Source organism: Gorilla gorilla, chromosome 21 (genome assembly GCF_029281585.2).
Source record: "Gorilla gorilla gorilla isolate KB3781 chromosome 21, NHGRI_mGorGor1-v2.1_pri, whole genome shotgun sequence".
Classification (NCBI taxonomy): domain Eukaryota; kingdom Metazoa; phylum Chordata; class Mammalia; order Primates; family Hominidae; genus Gorilla; species Gorilla gorilla.
In genome coordinates this window covers 81,927,638-81,944,242 of record NC_073245.2, presented here as the reverse complement: position 1 = coordinate 81,944,242, position 16,605 = coordinate 81,927,638, and positions in this window count along the sequence as shown.

Below are 16,605 nucleotides of genomic sequence, written 5' to 3'. Positions count from 1 at the left end.
CTGTGTGAACATGGAAATATCTGCACCGCCATCTGTATGAACATATAAATATCTACACCGCCGTCTGCTTTAAGATGGAGATATCTTCACCGCTCTCCTTATAAACTTGGAAATATCTACACCGCTATCTGTATAAACATGAAATATCTACACCGCTACCTGTATAAACATGGAAATATCTACACCGCTACCTGTATAAACATGGAAATATCAGCACCGCTATCTGTATGAACATGGAAATATCTACACTGCTATCTCTATGAACATGGAAATATCTACACCGCTATCTCTTTGAACATGGAAATATCTAAACCGCTATCTGCATGAAAATGGAAATATGTACACAGCTATCTGCATATATATGGAAATATCTACACAGCTATCTCTTTACACATGGAAATAACTACACCGCTATCTGTATGAACATGGAAATATTTCACCGCCATCTGTATGAACATGGATATATCTTCACAGCCATCTGGATGAACATGGAAATATCTACACCGCTATCTGTATGAACATGGAAATATCTACTCCGCTATCTGTGTAAACATGCATACATCTTCACCGCCATCTGTATAAACATGGAAATATCTACACTGCTATCTGCATGAACGTGGAAATATCTACACCACTATCTGTTTGCACATGGAAATATCTACACCGCTATCTGCATGAAAATGGAAATATCTACACAGCGATCTGCATATACATGGAAATATCTACACAGCTATCTCTTTACACATGGAAATAACTACAGCGCTATCTCTATAAACATGCAAATATCTACACCACCACCTGTATGAACATGTAAATATCTGCACCGCCATCTGTATTAAGAAGGAGATATCTGCACCGCTATCTGTATAAACCTGGAAATATCTACACCGCTATCTGTATAAACATGGAAATATCTACCCCGCTATCTGTATAAACATGGAAATATCTACACCGCTACCTGGATAAACATGGAAATAGCACAGCTATCTGTATGAACATGGAAATAACTACACCGCTATCTGTACGAACATGGAAATATATACACCGCTGTCTGTATGAACATGGAAATAGCTACACCGCTATCTGAACATGGAAATATCTACACCACTATCTGTATGAACATGGAAATAACTACACCGCTATCTGTATGAACATGGATATATCTACACAGCCATCTGGATGGACATGGAAATATCTACACCGCTATCTGTATGAACATGGAAATATCTACACCGCTATCTGTGTAAACATGCATACATCTTCACCGCTATCTGTATAAACATGGAAATATCTACACCGCTATCTGTATGAACATGGAAATATGTACACCTCTGTTTGAACTTGGAAATATCTAAACCGCTATCTGCATGAAAATGGAAATATCTATAGAGCTATCTGCATATACATGGAAATATCTACACAGCTATCTCTTTACCAATGGCAATAACTACACCGCTATCTGTATGAACATGGAAATACATACACCGCTATCTGTATGAACATGGAAATATCTACACCGCTATCTGTTTGAACATGGAAATACCTACACCGCTGTCTGCATGAAAATGGAAATATCTACACAGCTATCTGCATATACATGGAAATATCTACATAGCTATCTCTTTACACATGGAAATAACTACACCGCTATCTCTAAAAACATGGAAATATCTACACCGCCATCTGTATGAACATGGAAATATCTTCACTGCCATCTGCGTGAACATATAAATATCTACACCGCCATCTGTATTAAGGAGATATCTACACCGCTATCTGTATAAACATGGAAATATCTACACCGCTATCTGTATAAACATGGAAATATCTACACCGCTATCTGTATAAAAATGGAAATATCAGCACCGCTATCAGTATGAACATGGAAATATCTGCACCGCTATCTGTATGAACATGGAAATATCTACACCGTTATCTGTGTGAACATGGAGATATCTACACCGCTATCTGTATGAACATGGAAATATCTACACCGCCATCTCTATGAACTTGGAAATATCTGCACCGCCATGTGTATGAACATATAAATATCTGCACCGCCATCTGTATTAAGAAGGAGATATCTACACCGCTATCTGTATAAACATCGAAATATCTACACTGCTATCTGTATAAACATGGAAATATCTACACCGCTATCTGTATAAACATGGAAATATCTACAACGCTACGTGTATAAACATGGAAATATCAGCACCGCTATCAGTATGAACATGGAAATATCTACACCGCTATCTGTATGAACATGGAAATATCTACACAGCTATCTGTATGAACATGGAAATAACTTCACCGCCATCGGTATGAACATGGATATATCTACACAGCCATCTGTATGATCATGGAAATATCTACACCGCTATATGTATGAACATGGAAATATCTCCACCGCTATCTGTATGAACATGGAAATATCTTCACCGCGATCTGTATGAACATGGATATGTCTACACAGCCATCTGGATGAACATGGAAATATCTACACCGCGATCTGTATGAACATGGAAATATCTGCACTGCCATCTGTATGAACATATAAATATCTGCACCGCCATCAGTATTAAGATGGAGATATCTTCACCGCTATCTGTATAAACTTGGAAATATCTACACCGCTATCTGTATAAACATGGAAATACCTACACCGCTACCTGTATAAACATGGAAATATCAGCACTGCTATCTGTATGAACCTGGAAATATCTACACCGCTATATCAATGAACATGGAAATATCTACACCGCTATCTGTGTGAACATGGATATATCTACACAGCCATCTGGATGAACATGGAAATATCTACACCGCTATCTGCATGAACATGGAAATATCTACACCGCTATTTGTGTAAACATGCATACATCTTCACCGCAATCTGCAAAAGCATGGAAATAGCTACACCGCTATCTGAATGAACATGGAAATATCTACAACGCTATCTGTTTGATCATGGAAATATCTAAACCGCTATCAGCATGAAAATGGAAATATCTACACCGCTATCTGCATATACATGGAAATATCTACACAGCTATCTCTTTACACATGGAAATAACTACACCGGTATCTGTATGAACATGGAAATATCTATACAGCCATCTGTATGAACACGGAAATATCTGCACCGCCATCTGAATGAACATATAAATATCTACACCGCCATCTGTATTAAGAAGGAGATATCTACACCGCTATCTGTATAAACATGGATATATCTACACCGCTCTCTGTATAAACATGGAAATATCTACACTGCTACCTGTATAAACATGGAAATATCTAATCCGCTACCTGTATAAACATGGAAATATCAGCACCGCTATCTGTATGAACATGGAAATATCAGCCCCTCTATATGTATGAACATGGAAATATCTACACCGCTATCTCTATGAACATGGAAATATCTACACCGCTATCTGTTTGAACATGAAAATCTCTAAACCGCTATCTGCATGAAAATGGAAATATCCACACAGCTATCTGCATATACATGGAAATATCTACACAGCTACCTCTTTACACATGGAAATAACTACACCGCTATCTTTATGAACATGGAAATATATTCACCACCATCTGTATGAACATGGATATATCTACACAGCCATCTGTATGAACATATAAATATCTACACCGCCATCTGTATTAACATGGAGATATGTACACCGCTATCTGTATAAACATGGAAATATCTACACCGCTATCTGTATAAACATGGAAATATCTACACCGCTATTTGTATGAACATGGAAATATCTACACCGCCATCTGAATGAACATGGAAATATCTGCACTGCCATCTGTGTGAACATATAAATATCTACACCGCCATCTGTATTAAGATGGAGATATCTTCACTGCTATCTGTATAAACTTGGAAATCTCTACACCGCTATCTCTATAAACCTGGAAATATCTACACCGCTATCTGTATAAACATGGAAATATCTACACCGCTACCTGTATAAACATGGAAATATCAGCACCGCTATCTGTATGAACATGGAAATATCTACACCGCTATCTCTATGAACATGGAAATATCTACACCGCTATCTGCATGAGCATGGAAATAGCTAAACCGCTATCTGTACGAACATGGAAATATCTACACCTCTATCTGTATGAACATGGAAATATCTACACCGCTATCTGTATGAACATGGATATGTCTACACAGCCATCTGGATGAACATGGAAATATCTACACCGCTATCTGCATGAACATGGAAATATCTACACCGCTATGTGTGTAAACATGCATACATCTTCACTGCAATCTGTATAATCATGGAAATATCTACAACGCTGTCTGTATGAACATGGAAATATCTAAACCGCTATCTGTTTGAACATGGAAATATCTAAACGGCTATCAGCATGAAAATAGAAATATCTACACAGCTATCTGCATATACATGGAAATATCTACACAGCTATCTCTTTACACATGGAAACAACTACACCGCTATCTGTATGAACATGGAAATATCTACACCGCCATCTGTATGAACATGGAAATATCTGCACCGACATCTGAATGAACATATAAATATCTACACCGCCATCTGTATTAAGATGGAGATATCTACACCGCTATCAGTATAAACATGGAAATATCCACACCGCTATCTGTATAAACATGGAAATATCTACACTGCTACCTGTATCAACATGGAAATAGCTACACCACTACCTGTACAAACATGGAAATATCAGCACCGCTATCTGTATGAAAATGGAAATATCAGCCCCTCTATCTGTATGAACATGGAAATATCTACTCCGCTATCTCTATGAACATGGAAATATCTACACCGCCCTCTGTATGAACATGGATATATCTACACAGCCATCTGGATGAACATGGAAATATCTACACCGCTATCTGTATGAACATGGAAATATCTACACCGCTATCTGTATGAACATGGATATATCTACACAGCCCTCTGGATGAACTTGGAAATATCCACACCGCTATCTGTGTAAACATGCATACATCTTCACCGCGATCTGTATAAACATGGAAATATCTACACCGCTATCTGTATGAACATGGAAATATCTACACCGCTATCTGTTTGAATATGGAAATATATACACCGCTATCTGCAGGAAAATGGAAATATCTACACAGCTATCTGCATATACATGGAAATATCTACACAGCTATCTCTTTACTCATGGAAATAACTACACCGCTAACTGTATGAACATGGAAATATCTACACCGCCATCTGTATGAACATGGAAATATCTGCACCGCCATAGGTATGAACATGTAAATATCTTCATTCCATCTGTATTAAGATGGAGATATCTACACCGCTATCTGAAAAAACATGGAAATATCTACACCACTATCTTTATAAACATGGAAATATCTACACCGCTATCTGTATAAACATGGAAATATCTCCACCGCTACCTGTATAAACTTGGAAATATCAGCACCGCTATCTGTGTGAACATGGAAATATCTACACCGCTATCTGTATGAACATGGAAATATCTACACCGCTATCTGTATGAACATGGAAATATCTACAAAGCTATCTGAATGAACATGGAAATTTCTACACCGCTATCTGTTTGAACATGTAAATATCTACACCGCTATCTGCATGAAAATGGAAATATCTAAAAAGCTATCTGCATATACATGGAAATATCTACACAGCCATCTCTTTATACATGGAAATAACTACACCGCTATATCTATAAACATGGAAATATCTACACTGCCATCTGTATGAACATAGAAATATCCGCAACGCCATCTGTATGAACATATAAATATCTACACCGCCATCTGTATTAAGATGGAGATATCTACACTGCTATCTGTATAAACATGGAAATATCTACACCGCTGCCTGTATAAACATGGAAATATCAGCACCGCTATCTGTATGAACATGGAAATATCTACACCGCTACCTGTATGAACATGGAAATATCTACACCGCTATCTGTATGAACATGGAAATATCTACACCGCTATCTGTATGAACATGGATATATCTACACAGCCATCTGGATGAACATGAAATATCTACACCGCTATCTGTATGAACATGGAAATATCTACACAGCAATCTGTATGAACATGGACATATCTACACAGCCAACTGGATGGACATGGAAATATCTACACCGCTATCTGTGTAAACATGCATACATCTTCACCGCAGTCTGTATAAACATGGAAATATCTACACCGCTACCTGTATAAACATGGAAATATCAGCACCGCTATCTGTATGAACATGGAAATATCTACACCGCTATCTGTATGAACATGGAAATATCTACACCGCTATCTGTATGAACATGGAAATATCTACAAAGCTATCTGAATGAACATGGAAATACCTACACCGCTATCTGTTTGAACATGTAAATATCTACACCGCTAACTGCATGAAAATGGAAATATCTACAAAGCTATCTGCATATACATGGAAATATATACACAGCTATCTCTTTACACATGGAAATAACTACACCACTATCTCTATAAACATGGAAATATCTACACCACCATCTGTATGAACACGGAAATATCTGCACCGCCATCTGTATGAACATATAAATATCTACACCGCCATCTGTATTAAGAAGGAGATATCTACACCGCTATCTGTATAAACATGGAAATATCTACATTACCATCTGTATGAACATGGAAATATCTGCACCGTTATCTGTAAAAACTTGGAATTATCTACACCGCTACCTGTATCAACATGGAAATATCTACACAGCTAACTGTATGAACATGGAAATATCTACACCGCTATCTGTATGAACATGGAAATATCTACACCGCTATCTGTATGAACATGGAAATATCTACACCGCTATCTGTATGAACATGGAAATATCTACACCGCTATCTGTATGAACATGGAAATATCTACACCGCTATCTGTATGAACATGGAAATATCTACACCGCTATCTGTATGAACATGGAAATATCTTCACCGCCATCTGTATGAACATGGATATGTCTACACAGCCATCTGGATGAACATGGAATTATCTACACCACTATCTGTGTAAACATGCATACATCTTCACCACTATCTGTATAAACATGGAAATATCTACACCGCTATCTGTATGAACATGGAAATATCTACACCGCTCTCTCTATGAACATGGAAATATCTACACCGCTATCTGTTTGAACATGGAAATATCTAAACCGCTATCTGCATGAAAATGGAAATATCTACACAGCTATCTGCATATACATGGAAATATCTACACAGCTATCTCTTTACACACGGAAATAACTACACCGCTATCTGTATGAACATGGAAATATCTTCACCGCCATCTGTATGAACATGGATATATCAACACAGGCATCTGGATGAACATGGAATTATCTACACCGCTATCTGTATAAACATGCATACATCTTCACCGCTATCTGTATAAACATGGAAATATCTACACTGCTATCTGCATGAACATGGAAATATCTACACCGCTATCTGAACATGGAAATATCTACACCGCTATCTGCATGAAAATGGAAATATCTACACAGCGATCTACATATACATGGAAATATCTACAAAGCTATCTCTTTACACATGGAAATAACTACAGCGCTATCTCTATATACATGCAAATATCTACACTGCCATCTGTATGAACATGGAAATATCTGCACCGTCATCTGTATGAACATATTAATATCTACTCCGCCATCTGTATTAAGATGGAGATATCTACACCGCTATCTGTAAAAACATGGAAATATCTACACCGCTACCTGTATAAACATGGAAATAACTACACCGCTATCTGTATAAACATGGAAATATCTACACCGCTACCTGTATGAACATGGAAATATCAGCACCGCTATCTGTATGAACATGGAAATATCATCCCCTCTATCTGTATGAACATGGAAATACCTACACCGCTATCTGTATGAACATGGAAATATCTACACCGCTAGATGTATAAACATGGAATTATCTTCACTGCCATCTGTATGAACACGGATATGTCTACACAGCCATCTGGATGAACATGGAAATATCTACACCGCTATCTGTATGAACATGGAAATAGCTACACCGCTATCTGTATGAATATGGAAATATCTGCACCGCCATCTGTATGAACATATAAATATCTACACCGCCATCTGTATTAACATGGAGATATCTACACCGCTATCTGTATAAACATGGAAATATCTACACCGCTATCTGTATAAACATGGAAATATCTACACCGCTATCTGTATAAACATGGAAATATCTACACCTCTACCTGTATAAACATGGAAATAACAGCACCGCTATCTGTATGAACATGGAAATATCTACACCGCTATCTGTATGAACATGGAAATATCTACACCGCTAGCTGTATGAACATGGAAATATCTACACCGCTATATGTATGAACATGGAAATATCTACACCGCTATCTCTTTGAACATGGAAATATCTACACCGCTGTCTGCATGAAAATGGAAATATCTACACAGCTATCTGCATATACATGGAAATATCTACACAGCTATCTCTTTACACATGGATATAACTACACCGCTATCTCTATAAACATGGAAATATCTACACCGCTATCTGTATGAACATGGAAATATCTGCACAGCCATCTGTATGAACATATAAATATCTACACTGCCATCTGTATTAAGGAGCAGACATCTACACCTCTATCTGTATAAACCTGGAAATATCTACACCGCTATCTGTATAAACATGGAAATATCTACACCGCTATCTGTATAAACATGGAAATATCTACACCGCTACCTGTATAAACATGGAAATATCAGCACAGCTTTCTGTATGAACATGGAAATATCTACACCGCTATCTGTACGAACATGGAAATATCTACACCGCTATCTGTATGAACATGGAAATAGCTACACCGCTATCTGTATGAACATGGAAATATCTACACCACTATCTGTATGAATATGGAAATAACTACACCGCTATCTGTATGAACATGGATATATCTACACAGCCATCTGGATGAAAATGGAAATATCTACACCGCTATCTGTATGAACAAGGATATATCTACACCGCTAACTGTGTAAACATGCATACATCTTCAGCGCTACCTGTATAAACATGGAAATATCTACACCGCTATCTGTATGAACATGGAAATATCTACACCGATATCTGTTTGAACATGGAAATATCTAAACCGCTATCTGCATGAAAATGGAAATATCTACACAGCTATCTGCATATACATGGAAATATCTACACAGCTATCTCTTTACACATGGAAATAACTACACCGCTATCTGTATGAACATGGAAATATCTGCACCGCCATCTGCATGTACATAGAAATATCTACTCCGCCATCTGTATTAAGATGGAGATATCTACACCGCTATCTGTATAAACATGGAAATATCTACACCGCTATCTGTATAAACATGGAAATAACTACACGGCTATCTGTATAAACATGAAAATATCTACACAGCTATCACTTTGCACATGGAAATAAATACACCGCTATCTGTATGAACACGGAAACAGCTACACCGCTATCTGTATGAACATGGATATATCTACACAGCCCTCTGGATGAACATGGAAATCTCCACAATGCTATCTGTTGAAATATTCATACATCTTCACCGCTGTCTGTATAAACTTGGAAATATCTACACCGCTATCTGTATGAACATGGAAATATATACACCACTATCTGTTTGAAGATGGAAATATATACACCACTATCTGCATGAAAATGGAAATATCTACAAAGCTATCTGAATGAACATGGAAATTTCTACACCGCTATCTGTTTGAACATGTAAATTTCTACACCGCTATCTGCATGAAAATGGAAATATCTACAAAGCTATCTGCATATACATGGAAATATCTACACAGCCATCTCTTTACACATGGAAATATCTACACCGCTATATCTATAAACATGGAAATATCTACACTGCCATATGTATGAACATGGAAATATCCGCAACGCCATCTGTATGAACATATAAATATCTACACCGCCATCTGTATTAAGATGGAGATATCTACACCGCTATCTGTATAAACATGGAAATATCTACACCGCTGCCTGTATAAACATGGAAATATCAGCACCGCTATCTGTATGAACATGGAAATATCTACACCGCTACCTGTATGAACATGGAAATATCTACACCGCTATCTGTATGAACATGGAAATATCTACACCGCTATCTGTGGGAACATGGAAATATCTACACCGCTATCTGTATGAACATGGCAATATCTACACCGCTATCTGAATGAACATGGAAATATCTACACCGCTATCTGTATGAACATGGATATATCTACACAGCTATCTGGATGAACATGGAAATATCTACACCGCTATCTGTATGAACATGGAAATATCTACACAGCTATCTGTATGAACATGGACATATCTACACAGCCAACTGGATGAACGTGGAAATATCTACACCGCTATCTGTGTAAACATGCATACATCTTCACCGCAGTCTGTATAAACATGGAAATATCTACACCGCTATCAGGATGAACATGGAAATATCTACACCGCTATCTGTATGAACATGGAAATACCTACACCGCTATCTGTTTGAACATGGAAATATCTACACCGCTATCTGCTTGAAAATGGAAATATCTACACTGCTATCTGCATATACATGGAAATATCTACACAGCTATCTCTTTACACATGGAAATAACTACACCGCTATCTGTATGAACATGGAAATATCTACACCGCCATCTGTATGAACATGGAAATATCTGCACCGCCATCTGTATGAACATATAAATATCTACACCGCCATCTGTATTAAGATGGAGATATCTACACCGCTATCTCTATGAACATGGAAATATCAACACCGCTATCTGTGTAAACATGCATACATCTTCACCGCTATCTGTATAAACATGGAAATATCTACACTGCTATCTGCATGAACATGGAAATATCTACACCGCTATCTGAACATGGAAATATCTACACCGCTATGTGCATGAAAATGGAAATATCTACACAGCGATCTGCATATACATGGAAATATCTACAAAGCTATCTCTTTACACATGGAAATAACTACAGCGCTATCTCTATAAACATGCAAATATCTACACCGCCATCTGTATGAACATGGAAATATCTGCACCGCCATCTGTATGAAGATATAAATATCTACACCCCCATCTATATTAATATGGAGATATCTACACCGCTATCTGCATAAACTTGGAAATATCTACACCGCTATATGTATAAACATGGAAATATCTACACCGCTATCTGTATAAACAGGGAAATATCTAAACCGCTACCTGTATAAACATGGAAATATCAGCACCGTTATCTATATGAACATGGAAACATCTACACCGCCATCTCTATGAAGATGGAAATATCTACACCGCTATCTGTATGAACATGGAAATAGCTACACGGCTATCTGTATGAACATGGAAATATTTACACCACTACCTGTATGAACATGGAAATATCTACACCGCTATCTGTATGAACATGGATATATACACACAGCCATCTGGATGAACATGGAAATATCTACAACGCTATCTGTATGAACATGGAAATATCTACACCGCTATCTGTGTAAATATGCATACATCTTCACCGCAATCTGTATAAACATGGAAATATCTACACCGCTATCTGTATGAACATGGAAATATCTACACCGCTATCTGTGTAAATATGCATACATCTTCACCGCAATCTGTATAAGCATGGAAATATCTACACCGCTATCTGTATGAACATGGAAATATCTACACCGCTATCTGTTTGAACCTTTAAATATCTAAACCGCTATCAGCATGAAAATGGAAATCTCTACACAGCTATCTGCATATAGATGGAAATATCTACACAGCTATCTCTTTACACATGGAAATAACTACACCGCTATCTGTATGAACATGGAAATATCTACACCGCCATCTGTATGAACATGGAAATATCTGCACCGCCATCTGTATGAACATATAAATATCTACTCCGCCATCTGTATTAAGATGGAGATATCTTCACCGCTATCTGTAAAAACATGGAAATATCTACACCGCTATCTGTATAAACATGGAAATATCTACACTGCTATCTGTATAAACATGGAAATATCTACACCGCTACCTGTATAAACATGGAAATATCAGCACCGCTATCTGTAAGAACATTGAAATAACCCCTCTATCTGTATGAACATGGAAATATCTACACCGGTATCTCTATGAACATGGAAATATCTACACCGCTATCTGTTTGAACATGGAAATATCTAAACCGCTATCTGCATGAAAATGGAAATATCTACACAGCTATCTGCATATACATGGAAATATCTACACAGTTATCTCTTTACAAATGGAAATAACTACACCGCTATCTGTATGAACATGGAAATATCTTCACCGCCATCTGTATGAACATGGATATATCTACACAGCCATCTGGATGAACATGGGAATATCTACACCGCTATCTGTGTAAACGTGCATACATTTTCACCGCTATCTGTATAAACATGGAAATATCTACACTGCTATCTGCATGAACATGGAAATATCTACACCGCTATCTGTTTGAACATGGAAATATCTACACCGCTGTCTGCATGAAAATGGAAATACCTACACAGCGATCTGCATATACATGGAAATATCTACAAAGCTATATCTTTACACATGGAAATAACTACAGCGCTATCTCTATAAACATGGAAATATATACTACACCATCTGTATGAACATGGAAATATCTGCACCGCCATCTGTATGAACATATAAATATCTACACCGCCATCTATATTAAGATGGAGATATCTACACCGCTATCTGTATAAACTTGGAAATATCTACACCGCTATCTGTATAAACATGGAAATAACTACACGGCTATCTGTATAAACATGGAAATATCTACACCGCTACCTGTATAAACATTTAAATATCTACACCACTATCTGCATGAAAATGGAAATACCTACACAGCGATCTGCATATACATGGAAATATCTACAAAGCTATATCTTTACACATGGAAATAACTACAGCGCTATCTCTATAAACGTGGAAATATATACTCCACCATCTGTATGAACATGGAAATATCTGCACCGCCATCTGTATGAACATATAAATATCTACACCGCCATCTATATTAAGATGGAGATATCTACACCGCTATCTGTATAAACTTGGAAATATCTACACGGCTATCTGTATAAACATGGAAATATCTACACAGCTATCTGTATAAACATGGAAATATCTACACCACTACCTGTATGAACATGGAAATATCTACACCTCTATCTGTATGAACATGGATATATCTACACAGCCATCTGGATGAACATGGAAATATCTACACCGCTATCTGTTTGAACATGTAAATATCTACACCGCTATCTGCATGAAAGTGGAAATATCTACACAGCTATCTGCATATACATGGAAATATCTACACAGCTATCTGTATAAACATGGAAATATCAGCACTGCTATCTGTATGAACATGAAAATATCTACACCGCTATCTGTATGAACATGGAAATATCTACACCGCTATCTGTATGAACATGGAAATATCTACAACTCTATCTGTATGAACATGGAAATATCTACACCGCTATCGGTTTGAACATGGAAATATCTACACCGCTATCTGTATGAACATGGAAATACCTTCACCGCCATCTGTATGAACATGGATATGTCTACTCAGCCATCTAGATGAACATGGAAATATCTACACCGCAATCTGTATGAACATGGAAATATCTACACTGCTATCTGTGTAAACATGCATACATCATCACCGCTATCTGTATAAACATGGAAATATCTACACCGCTATCTGTATGAACTTGGAAATATCTACACCGCTATCTGTTTGAACATGGAAATATCTAAACCGCTATCTGCATGAAAATAGAAATATCTACAGAGCTATCTGCATATACATGGAAATACCTACACATCTATCTCTTTACACATGGAAATAACTACACCGCTATCTGTATGAACATGGAAATATCTACACCGCCATCTGTATGAACATGGAAATATCTGCACCGCCATCTGTATGAACATATAAATAACTACACGGCAATCTGTATTAAGATAGAAATATCTACACCGCTGTCTGTATAAACATGGAAATATCTACACCGCTATCTGTATGAACATAGAAATATCTACACCGCTATCTCTATGAACATGGAAATATCTACACCGCTATCTGTATGAACATGGAAATAGCTACAAGGCTATCTGTATGAACATGGAAATATCTACACCACTATCTGTATGAACATGGAAATATCTACACCGCCATCTGTACGAACATGGATATATCTACACAGCCATCTGGATGAACATGGAAATATCTACACCGCTATCTGCATGAACATGGAAATATCTACACCGCTATTTGTGTAAATATGCATTCATCTTCGCAATCTGTATAAGCATGGAGATATCTACACCGCTATCTGTATGAACATGGAAATAGCTACACAGCTATCTGTATGAACATGGAAATATCTACACCGCTATCTGTATGAAGATGGAAATATCTACACTGCTATCTGTATGAACATGGAAATATCTACACCGCTATCTGTATGAACATGGATATATCTACAAAACCATCTGGATGAACATGGAAATATCTACACCGCTATCTGTATGAACGTGGAAATAGCTACACCGCTATCTGTTTGAACATGGAAATATCTAAACCGCTATCTGCATGAAAATGGAAATATCTACACAGCTATCTGCATATACATGGAAATATCTGCACAGCTATCTCTTTACACATGGAAATAACTACACCGCTATCTGTATGAACATGGAAATATCTGCACAGCCATCTGTATGAACATATAAATATCTACACCGCCATCTGTATTAAGATGGAGATATCTACACCGCTATCTGTATGAACATGGATATGTCTACACAGCCATCTGGATGAACATGGAAATATCTACACCGCTATCTGTATGAACATGGAAACATATACACCGCTATCTGTATGAACATGGAAATATCTACACCGCTATCTGTATGAACATGGAAATATCTACACCGCTATCTGTATGAACATGGAAATATATACACCGCTATCTGTATGAACATGGAAATATCTACACCGCTATCTGTTTGAACATGGAAATATCTACACCGCTGTCTGCATGAAAATGGAAATATCTACACAGCTATCTGCATATACATGGAAATATCTACATAGCTATCTCTTTACACATGGAAATAACTACACCGCTATCTCTAAAAACATGGAAATATCTACACCGCCATCTGTATGAACATGGAAATATCTTCACTGCCATCTGTATGAACATATAAATATCTACACCGCCATCTGTATTAAGGAGATATCTACACCGCTATCTGTATAAACATGGAAATATCTACACCGCTATCTGTATAAACATGGAAATATCTACACCGCTATCTGTATAAAAATGGAAATATCAGCACGGCTATCTGTATGAACATGGAAATATCTGCACCGCCATCTGTATGAACATGGAAATATCTACACCGCTATCTGTGTGAACATGGAGATATCTACACCGCTATCTGTATGAACATGGAAATATCTAAACCGCCATCTGTATGAACATGGAAATATCTGCACCGCCATGGGTATGAACATATAAATATCTGCACCGCCATCTGTATTAAGAAGGAGATATATACACCGCTATCTGTATAAACATCGAAATATCTACACTGCTATCTGTATAAACATGGAAATATCTACACCGCTATCTGTATAAACATGGAAACATCTACACCGCTATCTGCATAAACATGAAAATATCGACACCGCTACCTGTATAAACATGGAAATATCAGCACCGCTGTCGGTATGAACATGGAAATATCTACACCGCTATCTGTATGAACATGGAAATATCTACACCGCTATCTGTGTAAACATGGAAATATCTTCACCGCCATCTGTTTGAACATGGATATGTCTACACAGCCATCTGGATGAACATGGAAATATCTACACCGCGATCTGTATGAACATGGAAATATCTACACCGCTATCTGGGTAAACATGCATACATCTTCACCGCTATCTGTATAAACATGGAAATATCTACACCGCTATCTGTATGAACATGGAAATATCTACACCGCTATCTGTTTGAACATCTAAATATCTAAACCGCTATCTGCATGAAAATAGAAATATCTACACAGCTATCTGCATATACATGGAAATATCTACAAAGCTATCTCTATACATATGGAAATAACTACACCGCTATCTCTATAAACATGGAAATATCTACAGTGCCATCTGTGTGAACGTGGAAATATCTGCACTGCCATCTGTATGAAGATATAAATATCTACACCCCCATCTATATTAAGATGGAGATATCTACACCGCTATCTGTATAAACTTGGAAATATCTACACCGCTATATGTATAAACATGGAAATATCTACACCGCTAT